Source organism: Topomyia yanbarensis, chromosome 3 (genome assembly GCF_030247195.1).
Source record: "Topomyia yanbarensis strain Yona2022 chromosome 3, ASM3024719v1, whole genome shotgun sequence".
Classification (NCBI taxonomy): Eukaryota; Metazoa; Arthropoda; class Insecta; order Diptera; family Culicidae; genus Topomyia; species Topomyia yanbarensis.
This window is the reverse complement of record NC_080672.1, coordinates 123,060,483-123,087,105: the sequence shown is the minus strand read 5'-3', so window position 1 is coordinate 123,087,105 and position 26,623 is coordinate 123,060,483. Positions and strand designations below refer to the sequence as shown.

Sequence of the window (26,623 nt, the reverse complement as noted above, 5' to 3'; positions counted from 1 at the left end):
AATATTCGCAATAGAGTGTATTGTAACGTTCCGTTTGTGAATTTATCAACTATACAAAAAAGGGAAAATAAGCCTGATAGTCGTTCAATGGCACTGTAGAGGTTCGGTGAATCAATTAAAATATGCATTCATCACGTTCTTGTGAACTTGTTGATTTTTGTAAGCAATATAAGAAATGAGAAAAGGTTAATATATAAACAAATAGTTTTTCACTCCTATTAATGTAATATTTTTCCTGCCAATAACAATTCTCCCCTTGCGAGCACGCATGATGGCATTGCTAAAGAAGTATGTTTGTTTATTTTGCACATGTTCGATTAGTAGATTTGGCTTCATTCTGTGCGAGCCTTTATATAAGTAAACAACGCCTTTGGTACCGACCATCAGATGTCATTCCCTGCTTCTTATACTTATGGATAAACAGTGTAAATCCGTCATTATTGTTATTAACTTCCTAGCCGATATTGCTTCCAGTTGGTTTTGGAGTGATGGATACTTCTTTTGCGGTAGTCTGATTATTGATATTGAAAACTCTGTGTTGAACAGGTTTTCCGTTAATGAGTTGGCAATCGGTTGAGATGCATTCTCCTATGCCACTTCCGTGCCAGGTCTGATAACAATACTTGCACATAGGAGTTTGCCCCTCATGGGTGCATAGCGTAGTTTGATTAATAGTAGCTCCGCGCGTTTTGAGTTTTATATATAAGTAGGAGTGAATAGATCTTTCGACCCGCATTCTCACCACAAGAGCACCATTAGGAATACCCGGGAAGCAGGTTCTCCAAGTATCAGGTGCGACGGATTCTACTTCTCTGTATTGCAACATACATTTTGCAAATAGCTCAAGAAGGGTACGTGATGATGAGTCATGTAACCGTACCTCTATATAGTCATTTTTTATATATACAGGAATCTTAATTCCAATCTTGTCACTTTCAACCAGATGTTTTAAGTTGTTTTGCAAGACGAATCGTCGGCTTGCGCTAACGTGTTGAATGATATAAATACTGCACTGCGGAGTTGATGGTACTGAAGGTACGCCCTCACCTTCAGAATATCTTCCACTTCACGAAAACTCGCTCGTATTGAACAAATTCTAAAAATGGCGACCGCGGCGTAGGGTCGAAGTAAAGCCGTTTCATCGACTTTACTCATGATGGCAAAAAGAAATATGTATAATGCTTCCTTTGTTCTCGTGACAATGCACACTAGATCGAAATGCTGCTAGTTGTCATCTCCGGCAGAGATAGAAAGTAGACTAGGGTTGATCGACCTTCTCGAAACCCGTACTGGTATTTGCTGACAAAGGATTCAGCCAACGAGCACAATCAGTTAAACAGTATACAAGAGAGTACCTTGTAGACGACATTCAGAATCGTTATGCCTCGGTAGTTACTACACTCGAGTATGTGGCCATTCTTGAAGATATGGCATATGAGGACATCCAACCAATTCGAATGCATTTCTTCCTCCACCCAGTTCATTCCGACCACGCAGTGGATTGCTCCGTACAGCCGGTACTCCTGATATTTAGAAATTTGGCCGGGATTCCGTCCTTGCGAATGGTCGTACCATACCTTCGATTAGCATGGGTAGGTCCACTGCTTGTTCATCATCCCCAATCTCCATTCTGCCTGTGCCTTATCTACTCATTTGTCCATTCCATAGTAACTCAAAGCGCAACTCTGGTAGCCACTTTTGTAAGAACTGACAATAAATAACCGTACCGATCGTTAAAGGTTCCGGCGTAGGTATGCTTTTCCTTTTCATGTTGTTTATCGTTTAAAAAACCACTTTTAATCCAACTAGCGGTGCAATTATGCCTTTCTCATTTCTCTAAACTATGGCACAGAGGCTTTTTAAGTTCAACATAATTGTGGAAATGTCCAGTACATTCTTAGTACACTTTGCACTTATACACAATGGCATGCCAGCCACGAACTTGATGAGCTACGTGTCGACGGTGAAACACTTGAAACAAAAAAATATCATACTCCATTAGCCTAATCAGCATTAGATCAATGTTATCTGCTTGCTACCTCATTTTGTCATGCGGGGGTGGGTATGTGAGGAGGGCGAAAGTCCCATGAACGAACGACTCCCCAGCTTAAATTGGTATGCTTTGTGATATAGTAGTGGTTTAAAGATGATGGGGTTGAAAGGGAGGGGTATGAGGGCTGGATGGGGTGGTGGTCTGAGGGGTGATTTAAGGAGATTTTTAAGGAAGGGGAGTGAACAGTAGAGGGGGGGTGTAACCCCTCTCCGTAAACCATCAACTACGCCCCTGTTAAAATCCAGAAACCTTATGCGAGTCGAAAAAAATTGGCCGGGATTAGGTTGACGTTTTTCAGAGTGATTGCATAACCTTTCTATATGAGGAAGGCAAAAATGTGCCAAAATCCAAAAAAATGAATCGTCGTCAAATTTTTTTTCGAGTTTGCATCATATCTCGACGTTTCATGCGGCTTGAACACATTTAGCATCAAAAATAAAAATTCTATTTTTAATTTTTCCTATAGTTTATATGAGAAATTTCTGTGTGACCGCACTCTGAAACCCGTAATTCCGGAACCAGAATTCCGATCGATCCAAAATTCAATAGCAACCGATGGGAAGGTTGCACCTTTCATTTGAGACTAAGTTTGGGCAAATTGGTCCAGCCATCTCTGAGAAAAATGAGTGACATTATTTGACACATACGCGCATACACACACATACACACACATACACATACACACACATACAGACTTTTCCGATCTCGACGAACTGAGTCGAATGGGATATGACACACGGCCCTCCGGGCCGGGATTAGGTTGATGTTTTTCAGAGTGATTGCGTAACCTTTCTATATGAGAAAGGCAAAAAACTTTTCTCACATCAATCGCATTCCTCGTCGTGCTTACGTTTCTATCGTCGATTAAGTATTTTCTCAGCCGCCTTCAACTCACAATATCGTTCCCTATTCTGACGTGTAGCCACTGCAAGCATTCGGCTACTGACCTGGTTTTTCTCGTCCGTCGTTTCTTGGCACTCAGCACCGTGTCGGTGGTTTCCACATGTGACGTGTTGTACTTGTACCCAACACACAGCCCCATACTATTTTTCTAAATATCTAAATTTAAAGTCCCTTAAAATGTATATAGTTCGCATTCATTCTAACACATAATTAAGTCATTATGTTATTACTAGTATCAAACTTGAATCGAGTTGAAGAACAAACATTTTATGCTGGCCGAAATGCTTCCACACATAATCACGTTAAAGATATTGAATAATAAGCAGAATGAATTTCGCATCTCCTTGTACTGTAAGGGGGTGGGGAGCACACCAGCAATAGTGATTGAATATTATTCCAAACGCCACCGTACAGCATCTTGCAGTAGAACAATTATTTATAATTTTATCCATAATCAATAAAACATGGGACACGAAAGCGCAAAGCAGGTAACAGCATATAAAAAGAGCAGCCAGTCGTAGACACAGTTCGATTGAGGACGGTGATTCGACGTGATAAACGGTACCGATGCCCAATCAACCAACCAACGCTCTCTTGGGTGCATCTGAAGGCAACATTGTTCATATGCTCTCCGGTCGGTGGGTTGGAAAAAGGATCGGTTCGAGCGGTGTGGTGGCTCATCGTACTACGTGGTGCCCAGGTGCCAATTTTTCTGCCTCGTTCACAATCCGAAACGAGATTTGCGCAGATCATGCTGCGGGAGGATGTCACTCCAACGATTGGATGATGAATGCGCTTCAGAGTGGCGCAAAATTAGCATAGAGTTGACCTTTGATTTTTCATATTTGCGTGGATGCTGTTTTCTATCTTCACCTGCTGTAGCGAATATTTATCGGTTTCGTAATCAGCGAATGCTTCTTGTTAGGAGTTTAATTAACCTTTGATAAATTAGGATAAAACACTACTCGACGTGGAAATGTGTTGAAACACCGTAGCCACGGGGAAATAGTGCAGTTCATTCTTTCAATCTCACGTTGTTTTATTTGCGGTTCATGGCAGTGGTAGTTGTGTGTTTCAGATCAATTATTAAAGATAGTTTTAGTTAATTGTACAATAACATTATACCTACAGTTCACTGTATGAGATATACCTGTAATAAATTTATATTGCGTTATTGAAGTCAACAATTAGGTCAAATAACCAACCAATCGAAAGGCAATAAATACTGACAAGCAGCTCATGTATCCCGAGTTACAAACTGTCTCTTTTACACATTAATAATTATTAATCCGATAAAACAAACTAATCTCACTACTAGTTCGGTCGGATTACATTGATAAAAAATGACGCCTCTATCACAAAGCCGGCAAAAGGCAACAAAACAGAAAACTCGCACGATCGATTCGACCTGCATGCCCACACATGCGACCACTAGACAAGCCGCGTCATGACGATTGCCTTGTCGGTCTGCCACCACCGGACGGACCGCCGACCGCACCGGCATAGATACTTACACAGCTCGAGCACAGCAACGGACAAGAAAAGTCAGATAGAGCGCGCGCACACTCGAATGCTCGTCGTTCCTAAGCCAGAGGGATAGGGTGGGGTAGGTAAATAGAAATAGGAAGAACGCAAGCGCCCGCGCCGTTCGCGAGCCGTAAGTAAAACAGCGAAATGTAATCAACTGACAAGTGCACACGAACGTTGTACCTTTCGGTTCACTGGGTACTGGTTTTCATGATCATGGTACTACCTTTGGTACAAACAGCCACTAGAACTGCTGGAAAGTGGCAACGGCTGGTGCAGCAGTAACACCAGAGGTCACGCTACGGCGATGATTCATGCTCGTACTTGTAGTGGCACAGGGTTAAGCAGCTTGTAGAGCTTTGGTGTACTTTCTGCTTGGATTTGAAAGGAGGAAGTTCTTTGGCTGTTCTCATTAGCATGCTCGGAAGGAAATACAGTTTTAGAATTGACTTGTTGCCTATAATTTGGGTGTTTTTAAAAGTGAATATTAACTTCAAGAAGCATCGGTGGTTCAGTGGTAGAATGCTCGCCTGCCACGCGGGCGGCCCGGGTTCGATTCCCGGCCGATGCAATTATCATTTTTTTTCGAATCACAACTTCGAACACAACAATCGAACGAATCACAATTAATTTGAGAAAATAAACTCCGCGGCTCAGCAATCCAACCTACATCCTGCCCTACGGCATTTGTAAGCGTAATGTTCGGTCACAACGTTAAATAAACCAATTAAATTTGACAAATATCAATCTGAGCGTTATTTTTGCTTTTCCCGGATCAGCCAAGTCTGACCGGGTCTCAACCAATTCTCGCGTCCAATTCTAGAGGCTAAAAATTTTTTATTACCCCTAAGCACCTGCCACGGCACACAATTAATAGCCGGTTTTCCTCGCAGGAGGTCTTAAAACCTGTGACTGCGGGCACCAACTGACTAGAGCAGGATGGCTGTCCGCCGAAGGTACACATTTGAACCGTGCTCTTTTGTCAACGAATTGGCAACTCCGCCAGCTTTTTGATCGACAGTTTAATTTATCTCGACGGCAATATCCGAGAGTCGAGTTACCGTCTGTCAATTAGACCGGTTGAGGTGATTGAAGTAACAGAAATGTAATCAGTGGCGTGCGCAGGCGGTGTCTAGGGGGTTAATTTTCACTAATAATGTGAATAAATTTTAATAATCTTAGTGAATGGATTGTAATTATGAAAGTTCCATAAGAAAAACGTGTGTAATTCTCACAATGTATGCCAATATATTGTTAAGCGCGTCATGAGATAAATTAAAGGTTAGTAAAAGTCTACTTAAGTCTACAAAGGGATTGGGGGGGGGGGGGGGGGGGGTGGTCAACATGCGCCAAATTTCGGTCTAAGTGGTTTATGAATGGTTCCTATTGCCAGACCAAAAATATCAATTTGAATTCAGTAGAAGCTAGTTCATAATTAAAATTTAGTTGAGTTTGTCCACTATACATTTTAAATATTTCAGATTTGTCTTACATCTTTTTTGTACCAGTATCACATGGAAAACAACTGTCGTCAAAAATCGTAAATAAAATGCCGTGAATTCTGGAACAAAAACGTTTTTAACACTATGCAATATTTCTCATTAGTGGATAAAATTTAGGTAAAAAACTATTTTTCTCCACTAAGGAGAAAATTGTTTTGAACCACATTTGCGCTAAAAAGGGCACAAAACCAACAACTAAATTGTAATATTAAAACTTTCTTACGCATACTTCACCGCGGGCTAGTTTATTTTAACACGCGGGTTGGTTTTTTTTTCGCTCGCGGGTCTCGGCTCTTGAAAAACTACCGTAGCGTGACGTCACCATTTCGAAATTAGAATCGATTTGTTTTCTTGTTCGCCCCGCAACCAAAACAACAAACATGTTTGTGTCGATCTTGTCCTCCTCTAGCTGAAATCATTAAATCCACCCGCTCCGACGAGTTTTCTTTGCGGACCACGTTCGATGTCCAAGTCAGGAATCAGGAATCAGAATATATTGGCTCAAATGGCACGTTCCCCGTACATAGTCGGGGATTTGTGCCTTGCCGTATGTTTTCATCATTTCCTGAGCGGAAGGAAAGGACAAGGAGGTGTGAAGAAGTAGAATTGGAAGGGTGGGAAAAATAACAGCACAAAAACAAAAATAAACAACAGGCAAGTTAAACTCACAAGTAGTTCAACTTGCCTGCGAATAAGCCTAAAGCTCTTTACCACATTGGATAAGAAACTTTAGTATGTCTCTGAGTTTCAGTCGTCCAAACATGGTTTCGTCTATATAAGGACGGCTGAAGACTCGAAATCGCAATTGTGCTACCGCTGGACAGTTGCATATCAGATGATATGAGCTCCGGAGTCGGATTCACACAGATCACATAAAAAAGACTCAGCGCGCTGAATAATTGCCATGTGATAATTGAGTTTGCAGTGGCCGGTTAAAGCCCTGTTTAGCATGCCGCAGTGGAGCTTCGAAAAATGTAACAGATTTTTCGAAACCACTAGGCATGGTTGTTCTAGAAACGCCTTTGTTTGGCGACACGTTTGTAGATTTCTCCAATAATTGCGGTGCTCGGACGAAGCCCAGGACCGTATTTTTTCCCTTATCCAACTTGTCGAAATTGGCAGCGCGGGCTCAGGACCAACGAAGTCAATCGCTGAACCTGCCCTGGCCAATTCGTCAGCCCATTCATTTCCAGTAATACCGCAATGTCCGGGCACCCAGACAAGGTAGATAGTGTTGACAATGCTTAGTTCTTCGATTTGGGTTCGGCACGCGATCACTAGCTTGGACCGGGATTTGTCTGAGCTAAGGGCCTTGATTGCAGCCTGACTATCGGAGCAGAAGTTTATAACTCTGCCAGACAAACTCAGTTGAAGGGCCGATTGCACCCCGCACATAATCGCAAAGATTTCTGCTTGGAATACAGTACAGTATCTACCTAGTGAGTGAGATTGTTCCAATCTCATTTCACGACAGTAGACACCAGCACCAGCACGTCCCTCCATCAGAGAACCGTCAGTGTATCAGACCACTTGCGTGTGTTGTTGTCTTTCCATAAAGCCAGACAACCACTCCTCTCGAGAGGGAATCTTCACATGGAATGTCCTGTAAGGAAAACTACAAGTGAGTGTAATATCGCTGGGAGCAAGAATATCTTCACCCCATGTAACCATTTGTAACCACAATTGTGTATGACTGGTAGCAAGATCAACATGATTACTGTTCCAAAGCCCAGTAATCTGCAGTCTGTATGCACATGATAGTGCTTCTTGTTCGAGGTGTATGTGTAATGGTTTGATATTTAGAAGTGCCTCAAGAGCGGCAGTCGGAGTCGTGGTGAAAGCACCAGTCAACGCCATGAGCGCCATTCTTTGCAGATGGTTTAGCTTTGACTGGACTGTCACCACCTCTCCCCTCTGCCACCATACAAGGCATCCGTATGACAGTATTGGAAGTACAATTGTCGTGTAAATCCAATAGCTGTATTTAGGTTTGAGACCCCAGGTCTTTCCAAAAGTTCGTCTGCACTGCCCGAAGGCCATGCACGCTTTCTTGACTCTGAACTCAATGTGAGCAGACCAATTCAGTTTGGAATCCAATATGACTCCAACGTATTTGACTTGATCTGCACACAGTAGCTCAGTATCAAAGAACTGCAAGGGATGGACCCCGGTTGTTATTCGCTTCTTCGTGAAAAGAACCATTGAAGTTTTACTTGGGTTAACTGATAGTTTAATATGTCGACACCACTGTTCGATAGCTCTTAATGCCTGTTGCATTAAGTCAAAGATTTTTCCGATGCAAAATCCAGTAATTAGTATTTGGTAATCGTCAGCAAACCCGTAGGTTGGAAATCCAAGCTCATTGAGTTTCTTCAACAAGCCGTCAGCTACTAAGTTCCATAACAAAGGCGACAGAACGCCGCCCTGAGGACAACCGCAAATACTCAACTTCCGTAGGCTGAGTCGCAGTGACGAGCAAAATATGCGGTTACTAAGCATTGCGTTTATCCAACCCGGGATACATGCAGGTATCCCATGACCGCGCGTCGCTTCCAGAATAGACTGGAAGGACACATTGTCAAAAGCACCCTCAATATCTAGGAATACGCCCAAGCTAGATTGCTTGAGCGAGAAGGCTTTCTCAATGTTGTAAACAACATCGTGAAGCAGAGTTATCGTGGATTTCCCACACTGATATGCATGTTGCATTTTGTGCAGTGAATATTCAACTAAACTAACGTTCCTGATGTGATGATCGATTATCCGTTCCAAAGCTTTCAGAAGAAAAGAACTTAAGCTGATAGGCCTAAAACTCTTGGCTTCTTCATAGCTTGAGCGCCCCCCTTTGGGAATAAATCTAACAGTTATTTCTCGCCATGCTTTCGGCATATACCCGGTAGCAAGACTGGAAAGCAAAATCTTTTTCAAGACATGTTTAAGAATATCAATTCCCTTTTGCAGTAGCACGGGAAGTATTCCATCTTTTCCGGGTGATTTGTATGGAGCAAAGCTGTCAACTGCCCACTTGACCGATTCAGTGGAGACCAATGTGCGTGCTAACGCCCACGAGTCCAAATCACCAGAATGAGGTCTGTGAACATTGTTCAACTCCGGATCGATACAACCTGGAAAGTGTGTGTCTAAGAGACAATTAAGAACATCTTTTTCGTCCGTCACATAAACAGCATCTTTGGTTTTTAAGGAGTTCATCTGCAAAACATTCGATTTGGAGAGAATTTTATTTAATCTGCTAGCCTCGTTCAGACTAGAGACATTAGTGCATAGGCTTTGCCAGCCAGCCCGTTCTGCAAATCTAAGACATTTCTTATATGCACTACGATATGTCACCACATTGAAGGTGACATCAAAATGATCGAAATATATATATTTATGATCGGATAGAGACGGTTCAGTTTCATTTGGAACCTGCCAATTTCCCAGTTCATGCAAAATTCTATCAGAGCAAAGTGTTATGTCTAACACCTCCTCCCTCCCAGACCTCGCAAAAGTTAGTCGGTTTCCCACATTCAGAATGTGGAAATTTGTACTACTTATGTACTCCATCAGTTCAGAGCCTCTCAGATTGATATCTGAGCTGCCCCAAATTATGTGATGAGCATTCGCATCACTGCCGATAATGAGCGGAAGCCCATTTCTGCTACAATATGATACAACGCTTTTGAAATCATCAGAAGGAGATGATTCGTTATGCGGTAGGTATGCTGAACAATATATATATATTTTTTGTCTACGTTTCTGACAGTCAGTGTATCTGTGACAACACAGATATCGATATATTTCCTAACAAGAAGTTTCCTTTATGGAAATACGGTTCTTGAACCAATGCTATTGAAGCTTTACCTTCCTGCATGAGTCGAGATAAATTCATAGTTGCTGTACGTTTATGTTGGAGATTGATTTGTGCTATTCTAACCATTGTTGATTAGAGAACTGTACATTTCATCTCCCACATAAAATGCACAACAACTAGAGGACACCAAGCGATTTGGGATGTTAACGCATATAGCGAGCCATATCAGGTTTAAATGGGACATGATAATTTGATTCCCACGATTTGCGAAGAAAATAATGGTCCACTGTGTCAGAGATTCGCATAACACAGTAAAGGCAAAACCCAAAATGCTCCCCGCGCGACTGGCATATTTTAGACCCTCCAGTAATTAAGTCCTCGGCACGGAACTACACCTTTACTTAGGGTCTCCTACTTTCAGTCGCCTCCTACGACATGGCAGCAGGACTCCAGTGACTCAATTCTAGGCAGGATACCACACGGCCTCGTTCGATGTCCAAGTCAACTTCAACGGCTCCAAAACTCCCACAACTCCGAGGCTGCGTGTGATACTAGTATCGATTAGAGTGTGAGAGGAACCCTCGTCGAGGAAGGCAAAGGTATCAATACTTCTCGAACCGTTGACCAACGTGATAGGTGCAACACGGAATAAAATCGCCGTCGGTAACCGATGTGGCTTACAGTCAACTTTCATCACAGTAGCGGTCTCATCTCGATGTAACAATGGATGGTGCCGCTCGCGGCAGTTACCAACGTTACAGTAATATCTGGATTTGCAAGGCCAGCTACCATGGTCAAAAAGGCACAAATAGCAAAGTCTATTTTCTTCCACCACTTTCAAACGTGCTTCAAGCCTCATCTGCTTGAATTCATTGCAGTTTCGTACTCGATGGTCAAATATAGAACAGATTGGACACGGTTGCCGCGGCGGAGCGTTATCAGCTGTGACAACAATGTCGTTGTGTGTGTATATATGAGTCCTTTGGTTCTGTCTGGCTCGTTCGGTTTGGACACTTTCGTTCTTCGGATGCACGAGGACCACTAGCGTCTACCACCAGCCTATCCATAAACTCTTCAAACTGCTTCAGCGACGGATCTTTGAACGCTCGCTTGTGCCGAACCCAATCGAGCTTAACAGCTGCCGGCAACTTATCCACGAGCTCTTCTAGCAAAGTCGGAATTGTCAGATGGCCCCGAAGGTTCACGGCTTCGAGATGGTCGCACAGCTGTTGAACCACCATGCCGAAATTGATAAGACTGTCTAATCGCTCTGGCTTCGGTGTTTCCAAGCGTCGAACTTTTCCCAGTAGATTCTTCACAAGCAGCTGCGGCCATCCGTACAACCTTCGAAGGGTTTCTATTATCGACGATACTGCATGTGGGAACATCAGCTTGGTCACCACCGCATCGCGTGCCGGACCCTTCATACATTCTCTCAATCGAATGACGTTTTCTACCGGTGTGAAACAACATGCAGTGTTTGAATTCAGGTAGCTGCTGTAGAATATGGGCCACCCTTCGGGATCGCCCGAAAACGTTGGCAACTTTTTCGGCCATAGCTGTCTCGCGGCAATCTGGTTTGCGCTCAGTTGCATAATGGGCGTTTCATTGTGGTTAAATCTCGATGCCGCCCCGTTATGACTTCCATCACCTGAGGCGGTTTCCCCGATCGTAACACTTTCCGCTGGAGCTTCAGGTTTGCGTCTTAAATGTTTAGCCGATAGAGCTCGTTCTCGTACTTTCGATTCGTGCGCGAATCCTGGTGATTCCATAGCAGAGTATTCTTCTTCTTGATTTTCCACTGTTTCATTGATCACCTCTTGCTGTTTGGATCCATTACGCGACTGTTGATCTTTCAGCCATTTCCGTGTCAATGATCTAACACTATTGGAACTGCGCTGGGAAGAGACTTCATCGACCGCAAGTTGTTCTTCCAGATCGTGCTTCTCTTCCAAGAACTCCTCTAGCATCTCTAACCCCTTCTTGGTTATCGCATTTTTCTCTTCTTCGAGCTCCTTTTCCTTCCGCAAGCGTTCCCGTGTTTTCTCCAACTCACGTTGCTAGTTTTCTAGCTTTCGCTCTTCCAACTCTTGTTTCTCCTTTAGTCGCAGCAGCGCTCTCTGCGCTAAAGCTTGAGAACTGGATGTGCGTGCGGATCTATCCAGAATAGCAGTCTGTTTCGGGTTTTCTGTGTGCTGTTTTCGGCGTCCAGTTGTTGACAGATGATGCACCACCCATCGACGAACCCTTCAATGCACCACTGACTACCAGAGGCGCCTCTTTTCTTCTGCAATCGCTGGCCTTACCTCTCTTTTTCGAGCTAGTATCGCTCAACTCTCTCGGAGTCAGACCGCTAGCAGCGGATTCCTAATTGCCAGGCTTTAACGGTTTGGAAGTTACTGGAGGGCACGCTGTAGAGTGCCACCGATGATTCTCCACTCCAGGTGAAACATTCGCGCAGTCCAGGTGGTATCAACCTTGACATGCATCACACTGAACCATGTTGTCAGCTGAGTTTGACCGTTCGCATCCTTCGCAGTCAAATCCTTCCGTATGTTTTCTTCTCTGCGACGTGGTTTGATTCAATCTTTGAGGATGTTTGAGAGGTTGTTCGGACACACGAAAGTCCTTTGGAGCAGCCTTACGCACAGTGCTGCAGCTCAAAGCTGAAATCATTTTATTTCAATTCAGTTCATGATTAAATATAGAATTAGTAGCTACTCACATTGAGTCTTCCCTTATTCAGCTATCCGAATAATCTACTCCCCTTTGATCGTAGTGAATACTCGATCGCGAACCAATAGAATTCAACCTGAAGTTAATTTCAACAAATTATTACGGGTAATGTATTTGCAAAATTAGGTCAGGACATGATGCTTATATGTATGTATATAAATTCACTGGCCATAGTATCGCACTCTACCTTTTATCTTCCAGCAAATCACGTTCTTGAGCTACTTCGGTTTAATAAGTTTCAGGCGACGTCTGAATTTATAGTCAAATGTGCGCTACCCTAAAGGGCGAACACGAAATTATTGCGACACATTCAACAGGGCATAACTTTTTTACCATTGGGTAAAAATCAACCAAATTTTGCACACTTTCTCATTGATGTGTATTGTTTACATGCTGTCAAACTCGAAGTCGTGTTTTTCGATTCAAAGAAAATGGAGGTGAACCAACGCGAGTCGAGAGAACAAATTCTTTCCAAACACCTGGAATTTCCTGACCTGTCGCACCAGCAGTTGGGAAAAATGTTGAACATACACCATTCAACCATCTCCAGAGTGTTGAAGCGGTTCCAGGAGCGGTTGACATTGGACCACGGCAAAGGAGCTGGAAGAAAACCGGGACCGGAGAACAAAAAGACGGAGGGAAAGGTGAAGCGGATGATTAAAGCAAATACCAACGTCTCAAGCCGTGATTTGGCTAAAAAGATCGGCATGTCGCAGAGCTACGTCCAGAATGCAAAGAAGAGAGCTGGACTACATACATACAAGGTACAGAACTTCACGAACCGCGATGAGCGGCAACAATCGACGGCTAAAACTCGGGCACGGAAGCTCTACGAGAAGATGCTGACAAAATATGGCTGCTGTGTGATGGACGACGAAACGTATATAAAAGCCGATTTTAAGCAAATTCCGGGGTTGGAGTTTTTCACCGGCAAGAGCAAGTTCTATGTGGACGACAAATTTAAGAAGAAGACATTTTCGGTGTCGCAATAATTTCGTGTTCGCCCTTTATTCTGATGGAAGCTCAACACTTCGACTGGTCCCGAAAGGCGCTGAAAGATCTGAGAGTTAACTTAAGCAACTTAACCTAGCTTAGTAACAGTAAGCAGTGCTCACCAACTCTGTCACCGAAATACAGTTCAAAACTACAAACAGAATGGAGATCGCTCCAGTAGGTTAATCGATTTAGAATGCGTCGTGATCAGACTAGATCACTAAGTATTAGCCTTAATAAAGTAGACCTCACTAGAATATTTCTGAATCACTGCCCGTATTACCTATTCTTTTTCTTACTGTCGGTGACGTTGACACATTCGCATCCGGCTTTTTACCAAATTTCGGTACGAGGGAATGCCCATCTGTGCGGTATGTTGTCGGTGCTGCAGTGATGCCGGAACAAGCGCGATGGCCTTAGAATTTTCAAAATTAAAATATATGTTTTGAGAGGAAAATTAATTTTTAATATTTAACTGAAAAAATCACATAGTTGGCAGCACTTTCGCCAAAAATAATATTTTTTCTAGATTCATTGATCTTGCGGATTGATTCTATATTATATAGTTAAAAGAATATGAAGGGTTTTGGCAATTTGTCAAAACGAGGAGTGCTTCCATGGCCCGAGGGGTGGTTCATTTGACACAAAAATTTGAATGGCCCTTGAAGAATGATTCCTCCAAAATTGGTTCAAATCCGAGAAGGTACATGTGCCTTGATCGCTTGGCGCAGAATGACCCATATGAAATTTGACGTAGGTAAAAGAAACGATTCAACACAAGGGAAGGCTTCTAAATTTGTCAATGTTTGAAGAGTATAATTGAATGTTAGATGCCCTCCTCCCCTTCAAAATTATGAAAAATGCTAGGCACGTCTATGGAAACTGCAACAAAAATGCTTGAGCATACCATTTCGGAGCTTATCTGTTTTCTGAGTTTATCTAGGGGTATGTAATGAACTGTGACCAACATTCAGATCCTGGAGCGGTGCGCAGTGTCGGATTTAGTCTTTTTAGATAACATAGCGCCTAATAAATTTCAGATGAAATATTTTTGGTGGAAAGAAACGATTTACAAGTATAAAAAAATTGACAGGAGTCCTTTAATAAAAACTTTTAGTCCGTACCGTTGAGATTGATTGAAATTCAATTTAATCCCATTTGTTACTCCTCCTCGCTGCTTCCGGCTCTGGCCGAAAGACTAGTACAGTAATGTAATGCGAGCAATCTGATAGGATTATGCTGGTAATAGTTGAAGTTTCTTTCGCCGACGATTTTTTATCCCAACCGGTGGAAAGCAAAGCGATCGATATGAAAAATTATTCACCGCCATTCAGGCGAATGCAGATGATTGATCGTAAAACGCATACGTGTACCTTTTTGTTGCCATCATCAAGCAGCATGAAATGCCTGTCTACCTAGCCCATGAAGTTCTTGATACAATCTTACGCGTTTTATTGAGAGATAGTAATCGATCCATCGCAGCATCGGTTGTTGGTTGGGCTACTTTTGCACCCGGGCAATTACTACCGAGAGCGGCAAATAAATGCTAGCAATGTTTTAAACGATTTAATGGTTTCTCTTTGCGAAATGTGTCTTTCTAAACCGAGTCGGTTAAATGTCGAACGAATGCGTACTTGACAAACAAGCATTAGTTCAAATCCGCAATTGTTATGGGTTTCAATCTCCAATCCATGCTAGGACGACTGGTACAACAGCGCTTAGCAAATACTTACACTCCCCAATGCCGTAAATCAATCTGTCAGTCCCGGTTAATATCCTCATTGACCTGAAACAATCAAAAGGATTTAACGTGCACGAATTCGAATCGACCTTGCGGTGGTCTAATATTTGAATACAAATTTACGCATGTGCCAATATAACTCCAACGTAGTACAGACGATTAGTAACACATGTTTGCACTGCGGGCCGTGATTAAGCAATTAACGCCAACACTTGTGGCATATTGTGGTCCACAGCGTGTTGCCTAGCACCTCCCAAACAAAACACGCACCTCAACTCGCCTTGATTACGAAAAATGACGAAGCGCTGAGAGCCACACCAATCCGGGCTCGAAGAGATCGGATTTCTTCTACTCCAACGCAGCGTCTGTTCACACAGATAACTAGTCTCGTTCTCACGCGGGACGCGCTGATTGCCACGGTCAATGCCATACAGCACATTATTATTATGGTTTCGCTCTTTCTTTGACCGTGTTTCGGTCGGTAGATCTACCGGAGCCAGTCACCGCCGAAATTGCGCTAGAGTGCCGGTAATGGCGAATGCGGCAGCAATTCTGTAACGCTGAAAAACTGTGCGAAGGTCTACAAATGGATCCCGCCATGGCGCTTGTACCCAGTACAGTGGTACGAGCATCCGTGAGATATGTTCTTGAGACGGGACCTTCGGAGATTTGTTCTGTAGTTTGCCGACTTTCTTCCGTAGCGCTAAATGCACTTTTCCGCTGTCATTGAAATCTGGCCAGAGGTGGACCGGCGTCGGAAACCGTCGGCCCGTTTTGAGAAATGAGATAATTTGCGTCCCTTCGAATCTTTAACCTAACCTAAAAATCTAATGCACGCAGTTACGATTTACAGCAGCGTAAATTTTAAATAAAAGGAAACCTTCAGGTCTTAGTGATTTATAAATGTTTTTTTCGAACATTGAAATGATTCCATAATTAGCCCAAATTTGCCGCTCCAATAGGGGGTGAGTATAGGCCAAGCGAAACATTTTGCGCACACAACCATGAAATAATGAATATGCAATAGACACATTCCGCGGGCTTGTACACCAAAAAGAGGTTTTTGTTTTGTCTTATTTTGGTATCACAATATTTTTTCTTCGATTCGGTAGTGTTTAAACCATTGAAAAGTTATGTAATCCAACTATTGACATTTCGACAAATAGTTGTAAAATATATAGAAAAAAAAGTTAAATTTCACGGAAAATGTCTCCTGAATTATTGACTTCTAAGAAAAGTTCTATTTCATGAAACTATTATTGAAATTTTTATATGTTTAAAGGAATTTGTTCGTTATTGAGTGTATAACAATAAAACTAGAAAGATTTTTTTTCTTGATTTGACCACTAATACTTTTTGAACTAATAGAAGTTTTGGTTGTTTCTGCGTTGTAACGTCACGAAAAATGGCTATTTTTTAATTTTATTAAAAAACTGAAATTTTGTTCAAATTTATATTCCGGATTCTCTTTGTATTCAAAAATACTTTTCTAAAAAGCCTACAATTTCTTTTATTGGATGTGTGGAACTAAAGTTAGAACAGGATACACTTTGCGTTGTAACGTCACGTAATTTAACTTTTATCAGACGCTTGATTGATTTATCAGATATAGTGTCAAATTGTACTTCATATGGTTTATTGAAACGCTTTCAAGTTGTTTCGTAAACAGGAAATTATACTAGCGTGATATTCATAAATTCAGAATGTGTATCCTTAAGTGCTTAAGGTGTTATATACCATCGACACATTTTTTCGTGACGTTACAACGATTTGACCATCCTGTTATAACTTTTTCAAATGAACTCTTTCATCAAACCTAATTGTAAATTCAGAAAATAAACAAAATTTTATATAAGATTTGATCTACAACACTGGAGGAGGTATTTTTAATAAACGATTTAACAACTTCACATTATATTTCTTTAAAAGTCCACCTACACTGTACTCTCCTAAACGCTGGTCATATGGTACGCTCCGATGCAATCACGCTAACAGCAACGTAGTCCAGGACATGCGATGGAAGGTTGTGAGTGAATATCCGAACTTTGTTCTTGGGTTAGTATTTAGCCATGAATAACAATGCGTTCCCTGAATATTTCTTTCCTCCCAGCAATCAAACATTCCACACTTCGCCATCATCGACGAGACGCCCGTTATAAGGTTGTCCGCAACCTCCGTTGTAGTAGCACGTGCCGTCAGTTAGTAACTAACCAATTCTTCCGTTACAAGCCCAAATACATCGTCAAAGCAGCTACGTTATTGAAATGTCTGAGGTATTAAATCCAATATAAACGGGTATCTATTCGAATTTACCGGAAGTTGTAAAAACATAATTGGGTGTACAGAGACCTATCTAAGTGACCGCACTAAATCGTCTCAATTGCTTAGAGTCGGATAAAAAGGCTTTAGCACATTTCAAATGAGCACAAAAAAGATAGATGAGGAAGTGTTTATCAGTGTTTGCAGACATTTAAAAACCCGTCGAATTGGCGATAGGATGTAACACATTTTCTTTCGTAACATCACGACGATGTGACGTGTTTCTTTTCTCTGAATCGTTGCAACTATAATATATACAATATTTCAGTGTACTTAACACTGTCGATTGTCTGGCGCTTATATTGTGCTCGATTTGTCCAATAAATCCACTTGCTTAAGCCAAACAATACATATATCATACTATAAACTCGGATCGGGCAACTGATTCTTTGCCAAATTAAACAAAGCTAAACTGCCAGTTTATTTTTGTTTGTGAAATATGTGATAAAAGCTGCTATTCTGGCTCCGTTAAACCACTATATTGAGCCCTGTCAAATAAATAAATGTGTCAAATGGCTCAAATCTATCCACAACAGATATGAAAAAAAATTCTGATCAATTATTTCTGCTACAATAAAAAAAATAAACTGTAGCGTGATTTTTCGACAACCCCATATTGTTATTCGAGTAAATTATCATTAAAACGGCTAAATATGATAAATATTTAAAATTTTACTCAAAACAATAGCACCAGCGTAACTTACAGAGTTAAAGAAAAGTTGAAGATTTTCGTGACGTTACAACGCAATGAAATATCGCTTTTCTGAAAAAGGAGCGTTGTAACGTCACGAAAGTTAAAAGATGCTTAATAAGAAACAAAACAATAAAAATATATATTTAATGACACCTAGTTATTCGTGAGTTATTTAGAAATACATCATAGACGATTTGTTCTTGATAAAAAAAATCTTATAGAGCAGATATTTTGACTTTTATAGATATATGTTGAAAGTTCTAATTTGTGACGCCATGTAACGTCACGTTACATTATCGGTCATAAAACAATCCTTTTCCAGTATATTCAGTTTATGTTTATTGAATCTTAAGTGAGATTTTGTCTACTTTGCGAATCTGTAATAAGTTTTGATGTAGGCGTTCATTTGACAAAGTTATAACATATTAATGGAATGAAGAATCGTCAAATCGTTGTAACGTCACGAAAGAATGTGTCAATAGCACATGTTTACACAGGCAATTCACTTTTTCACATACTTGTTTCGTGTGTAAGTTAACAAATTAGGTTTATTTATAATCATAACAGAATTAAATTATTCTATCTTCAAGTAAAAGTCTCCTCACAAAATTACACGGTTCGACAAAAAAAACTAACTTAAATGTGCTGTGTGTGACTATGAAAGCAGAAGGAAAATACTGACAAATCGTCGCTGTTGTGCTATTTTAAGACAAACGCCATTTTGGGGTAAACTGAGTTAGATATGCCACATTACTCGTCTAACGAATCTCTACAAGATGGCGTGTGCAAAATTTTGAAATTTTGCTTGGTTACTGAAATATAGCGAGAAAATTGATTATAAATTGTGAGTTTTTTGCTTCAAATCATTATATCTTGGGATTGGCTCAAGTTATAATAAAATTTTAGTTGCTTTTATGTGTAAAAATGTCGTAGGAACACAATGGCATAATAATTTTCAAAAGAAAAATACATGTATTGGGAGAAAAACGCAGTTTTAGCTTTAAACTGGAAATATTGCCTATTTGGCAACACTGTATCTAAAAATAACTATTTTTTCTAGATTCCCTGACTCATTCCCTGGCCGATTGTTTATAGACCACATGAAGCCAAAGATATGAATAAAACTTCATAATTGGTGATTCGGAAAATTTTCCATGCACGATTATGACACGCCATACAATTTTTTCATCAATACACACCTATGACACGTGCGAGTGCGACTTTTGTTTATATTTTTAGTGAAAACTCGCAACATAGTCAACCGATCTTCGTAATATTTGAGAGATTAGTACAGAATAGGTAGAAGCATCAATTGTCTTCTCTGAATTGTTTCTACCATTTATAAGTTTCATGATATTCAATCTCAAACTTTAAAAATTGTTTTTCTTGAAATGTGCAAAATGGCGCTTGTCATAAGATAGCACAACAGCGACGAAATGGTATTTCCCGTTAATTTCTAGTAAAGGTCAATTTTGACTCTTTTGGGGTGGGTGCCACACTATTTCATAAATTGCTCGATCTACAATGGAATGCATCAACAAATTTACTTCGTTACTTAGAACGAATATTCTAACAAATAGGGCCTGAAAACAGTAAAATTCTCTTGAGCCAATGTGTGAAACAAAGGTGGCAGACGCTGCTCCAGCTAAATGGGTAGAGTGATAATAGAAACAGTGCAAAAATAAGCCCATCACACTACGCCAGAATCGATTTAAAAGAGCATTTCATTTTTTTTATTATCAGCAAAGTTATTGAGAGTTATATTGGAAACATGAAATATGTTGAATACAGTTCTACGTATGCAGCATATCGAGAAACAGAACAGTAACAGTTTCAAAAATATGCTTAAATGTTCTTAACAATTTTGCAGAAAGGTTTACAAATGTAAGAGTTATCGTAAACATTAATATTTGAACAATTTGTTATGACGGGTTTTGTTTCGCAAGCAACCTTATATATTTTGATACCCTGAGAATATAAAGAATTAATTAGCCATTTTCCAACTAATGGGATCAGTCTACTTTCTACTTCTGCCGCAGTCAGACGTACAATCGAGCCAAGTGATAGTGAGCAACAGGCCTCTCGATCTAGTGTGCATTGTCTCGAGAACAAAGGAAACATCGGATTGTTCTTGTCATCATGAGTAAAGTTGACGAAAAAGCTCTACTCCGACCCAACGCTGCGGTCGTTGACTTTAAATTTTGTTTAAACGACCGAGTTTTAGTGAAGTGGAATACCTTCTGAAGGTAAAAATGCAACTTAGACTTAGGGAAGTGTTGTACCTTCAGTATCATCATCTTCGCAGTGCAGTGTTAATATCATTCAACACGTTAGCACAAGCCGAGCGTTTCGTTTTGAAGAACAACTTAAAACACGTGGTTGAAAGTGACAACGTTGGAATTAAGATTCCCGTATATATTGAGAATGATATAGATGTAAGATTATATGACCTATCACCTCGTACCCCTCCTGAGCCAATTGCAAAATGCATGTCGCAATACGGAGAAGTAGAATCCGTTACACCTGATACTTGGAGAAACTTCTTCCCGGGTACTCCCAACGGCGTTTTTGTAGTGAGGATGCGGGTTGAAAGGCCTATACCCTTCTACTTGACTGCAAACTACACTATGCACTCATGAAGGGCAAACTCCTACGTGCAAGTATTGTACTCAGACAGCTCATCATGGACAACCTTGCGCGGAAGATGCAGAGGAAGACGCATCTCAACCGATTGCCAACTCATCCACGGCAAACCAACCCAAAACAGAGTTTTCAATACCAATGCCTGAACCACAAACGGTGGCCAAATTTGTGGCAGCAGTTGCACAGACCATAATGACAACCACAAAAGAAACATCCAGTACCGCATAATCAATTGTAAGCAACATTGGCAAGGATAACAATAACAGTGACGGATTTACGCTGATCAACAATAAGTGCAAGAAACAGGGAAAAACATCTGATCGCGGACAGCCGGCTTCGACCTGGACGTGAAAAACAAAAAAGAATTGAATGACCCCCCAGATGCAGATTGCCAGCAAACCCCGCGAAAGAAGGTCTCCGCTTGCAATAAAAAGTTGCGCGCACGAGATCCAATATTATAATAATATTTGTTTATATTTTTATTTTTACATTTGTAAACATATAAAAGATCCACGGCTCCGTTAAGCTACCGCTATGAGCCGTGTCAAATAAACGAATTATAAAAAAAAACCAATGGGATAATACGACTATTTTTTTCGTTCGTCCATTTTATTCATTTTGTTCATTTCATCCAAGATATTAATTAGATACACTTTAATTGATTATTTATAGCTATTTGAATATCGTTTAATTTTTCATTTCAATCATTTTATTCTGTTTATTTTTTACATTTCTTACGAAAGAAATGTATAGGATTTGCTCAAACTTTGAAAACTTTTACCAACGCTTCAAATACCAATCCAGCTGTAAATTGTTAAAATTCTTTAACGAACGGCGGAGATATTAAACATTTTATATTTCTATTCCTCACTCACCTATTTCGAATAACTAAAACAAAACTGTTACATACAGAATTTTTCTTTACTGGTTTTTTAGGGGCGAAACTAAACCGACTCAAAGTATGATAACAAATCTACGTGATTGAAAGGATTCGATTCCGTATACATTTTACTCAATAATTTTTCTCAAAAATTAATATGAAAGTTCACTTCAAAGTGAAAATTTATCTGAAGTTGATGTATTTACACGTTGTATTAAGGGTGGCGTTCAGTCGTGCGGTAGATGTTAGGTGGTATGTGACTACACAGATCGCCAAGTAATCCACCTAGTAGTGAGAAAATAGATTTCTCATATAATTCATATGCATGTTATATTCGTAGCATTGCCGAAATCAACCGTATTTTTGAATCCACTGAAAATTTTGTTTCTTTTGCAAGATTTAGGTTATACTTGTCATGGCGCAAAAATTACCAATTGCATCATTCATAATAAGGCATTAGGCATTATATATTAAGGTAACGGCAGTTTAGCTATGTGCGCCGCCGCGCCACGTTGTCACCAGCGGTACTTTTGTCATACGCCGATGCCGTACGATTCTACGTCGGGGCGCCGCTAACGTACGTAACTGTTGCCAAAACTATTTAAATATTACGAGCAAGACAACATGTATTGCTATTAAGGATCACTGAATGCAGGATACCAATGTCCCTAATAAAACCTTAACAAAGAGCTGGGATTGTTGTAGTGATTAAAAGGAAGCTACTTTCAATGAAGTTTAATACAATTTACTTGATGTCAATGACAAGCCCCAAAGCGAATATTTCAGTTATAATTCTTACTAGAATGATTGGATGGTCCTGGTTAGGACCGTTTGTAGTTTGCTAAGAGGACAATAGTTTAGACACGTCGGCAAATAGCTTCTTAACACCTTAACTGTTACTTGTCCCTGCTGGTACTTCCGCACCTGACGATACAAAACACGAAACGAAGACAATTTCTTTTATGAGTAACTAATCTTTTGTAGTGATCCGCTAGGCGGTGTTTACAAGGTAATAATATGTTCGCTCACCGGCCAAATGCTACGAACCACTCATGAATGCTTTTACAAAATCTTTTTTTTTGTTATTTAAACAAGTCTATTTTACGGATTTAGATGCGAAATTGTCCCTATTTTCGTTCACATAGTTCAACAATCTAGTTATTTCGGCTGGCAAACGATTTCAGCAATAAAGTTTGAATGGGTATCTCTGTATTAAAACATTAAATGTATTCTAATTTAAACGAAATATTTAATGATCACCAAGACATTCTAGTGTCTAGCTAGAAAGGATATGTTTAGGAAATTAATGAGCCGCTAATCCATGTGGATAATAACGAACCCAAATATATCTCACAAAATATTGTAGCAGAAACTATATTTCACACAGTTATCACATTTCAGCATGATAAAACGGTGGCTTTTAATACAAAATTGATTCAGTATGTATGAATAGTAAACCTCGTATTCATGAAACTATTTGTGTTTCCAAAAAACTAGTTCGCGTCGAATATATACATGGCGTTACATTCTCATGTTTGCAAGATTACTGTGGTTGTTCCCTGGACATATTAAATTTTTGTTGTGATCCTTGTTCCCAATTTGGGAATACACAGCCGACAGTTAAACGATGTTCACGATTACAGGAGCTTATTTTGTGATTTCTCGTGATATTTTATTCATGAGTTTGCTATCGGATTTTGCTGTCAGGGTAGCGTGATTTATGTTCATGAAATTCAGATTCTTAGTATTGATTTTAGTAATTTCTATTTCGTGGTATTTTAGTCATAAGTAGACTGATTCATGCTCATGATTTCAGGATACTAGTCACGATTTTCGTGTGATTAGTGTGACTTATATTCATGATTTCTGAATCCTTGTCACGATTTTCATCATTTCTATTTCATGTTATCGTTATATTCTAGTCACGAGGAGAGTGATTTATATTCATGAATTCAGGATCTTAGTCACGATTTTTGATATTTAAATCAAGAGTAATGAGTAATTTTATATTCATGATTTCAGGTTCTTAGTCACGATATTCGTAATTTTTATTCGTGTTATCTTGATATTTTAATAAGTAAAGTGATTTATGTTCATGATTTCAGGGTAATAGGCAGTCTATCTTTTTATCACGAATAGTATGATTTATGTTCTTTAGGATCTTAAGCACGATTTTCGTAATTTATTTGTACGTTGTCATGATATGTTATTCTGGAGCTTACTTTCGAATCTGACACATGGAGTGATGTGACTGATATTTATTACATCTGTCGTTTTATTATGATGTTCGTAATTTCTCTTTGCCTTATCGCGATCTGCTAATTTTGATTATTATTGGTTTTTGTACTCGGAGTTTCACGACAATATAAACTGGAATCTAATATGCAGGATCTTGTTCCATGAACTATATCACGACCACGATTTTGTGGCTCTATAATGTATTTTTGGTGTTCAGCACAGTTTTCTTTGTCTGTCGAGACATCACACTTAACGTTATCAAATGGATAACAATATTCTACGTCCTAATTTTTTTTTTTATATCTACTAATCGTGCCTCTCGGTGGTCGCAAGCAACTGGACATATATGACATATCATGTAATAATCCATGGAACCAAAATGATTCTACGAAAAATACTATAGATTTTGTGAAATAGTTCCCGTGAAAATTTCATAACCATGTTGCATGAAAATGAAAATTATTTAGGATATCTTCCTAAATCCTAGATCAAGTACTAGAAATCATAAACTAGTTCACGAACCCATGAATCATGTGAAATAATTTACGTTCACGAATGGTATGTCTTGACTATTGTACTAGGAATCATGAACCAGTTCACGAATACTTGAATAATATTTAATGGCTTCGTGAATTATTTCACGAGCACTAATGGTATCTCGTGACTATTATACTAGGAACCATAAACCAGTTCACATGAAATATATTACATGATTTCGCAAACTAGTTCACGAGCACGAATGGTAATGGTACTTATACGCAGCTCACCTGGGTTCCCAACCCCGCACATAGGGTTAGAGATTTTTCTAATGAGATTTCTCCAAGAGGTGAATGACCATAAGGTTAAAACCTCTATAAAAACCAATGGTAAGTCGTGACTTTCAGTTCATGAATTCATGAATAATATTGTAAGATTTCGTGAACTATTTCACGACTACGAATAGTAAATCGTGGCTATTATACTAGGAATCATGAACCAGTTAACGAATATATGAATAATATTTCATGATTTCGTGAACTATTTCACAACCACGAATGGTAAGTTGGGACTGTTATACTTGGAATCATGAACCGGTTCACGAATACATCAACAATATTTGATGATTTTGTGAACTATTTCGCAAGCATGGATGTTGGATCGTGATTAATATATAACACACTTAGAAAAAATAAAAATTACATTTGACGTAAATAACATTGCGACGTATTTTGCTGTCTAATAATGGAATTTCACATGTTTTGACATGTGAAATCAAATATTGTATCTCTTTTGATGTAAAATTCAGTTGAATAGAGATGGAGAATTGTGAACAAAGCGTATTTTTACATGTTCTTAAATGTATATTCAAGTGAATTGTGACGCTCCTTTTATGCTTCTTGTGAGATGTTAATAATTTAAAGTGTGTAAGAATCATGAAATATTTCACGACGAATGAATGGATTCATGAATAATATTCCGAGTTTCGTGCAATAGTTCACGAGGAAGTATCCAGACTGTTTTGATTTTGTGAATTAATGTTCCTAAATCTATGAATAACATCATAAGTCAACTTATGACTAACATAAGTCAACTTATGGTAAACTTCGATATAACGTACATCTCGGTTTAAAAATTGTACGTTATATCGAAGCATGCAAAGTGCTCACATAATTGTTGTTCGTGGTAATTTATTTTGCAGAATTGTGATAACGCGTACCTAATTTTGAAAATCTAACCTACCTAGCAGTGTGAAACAACTCTTTCCGTAAGAAAATTATGGCGGTCCCATAAAAAAGATACCACAACTTTTTGGTTGCATATGTGAATTAAATTATTCTGTCTGGGCTTGTAAAGTGTTTTTTAATATTTCTAACGTCTGCGCCTCATCAAATAAGAGCAATTTATGAACATTCATCATTAGAAAGACTATAAAGATCCACTTGTATCCACGATTCAAGAATTTTTGAAAATATACTTCAGTCCACTGGGTTTCCTAAACACCCCAAAACGGTCGCAAAACGTGCAGAGTTGTCCATGTAACTACAAATATGATCTGTTACTCGTATTTATTTGCTGTGACACATAATAGGATTCGAAAACAATCTTCGATTCTAGTAACCAAATTCAGGAGTCTCCGAAACTAGCAGTAAAATTTTAATAAATACCACTGGATTCCTCGTTGATCGTCAAGGGGACGTCATTTCATGCGTCACATGCTGGCAATGCAATGCAGACAAAACAATCGTGAGTCCAGAGAACTAAATTTAGGAATATCCGAAATCGGAGTTAAATGTTTCCGCACTACTTTCAATATGAATCGTAGATAAATAAATTTGTAATCCGAAGAACCGAATTCGGGAGTTTCAGGAAGCGATTGCATCTGATTGTCATCAAAAATGATTGCATTTGACATGCCAGTGGCGTAGCCAGGGGAGATTTTGGGGGTTAACCCCCCCCCCCCCCCAAACCAAAATTAATTGAATTGAAAAAAATTATTGGTGGTGACCAATCTATCTATCTATATATATATATATATATATATATATATATATATATATATATATATATATATATATATATATATATATATATATATATATATAT

At 39.5% G+C, this 26,623-nt stretch overlaps 1 protein-coding gene and 1 non-coding gene across 2 annotated transcripts in view; both read left to right on the top strand.

Moving 5' to 3' along the window:
* Positions 1 to 26,623, top strand: part of LOC131692808 (Krueppel-like factor 12) — a 585,807-nt gene that overhangs the window by 191,697 nt on the left and 367,487 nt on the right. The gene's annotated exons all lie outside the window — the stretch shown is intronic.
* Trnag-gcc (transfer RNA glycine (anticodon GCC)) lies at positions 4,984 to 5,054 on the top strand. The gene has a single exon. It is a non-coding gene; the product is annotated as a tRNA-Gly (tRNA).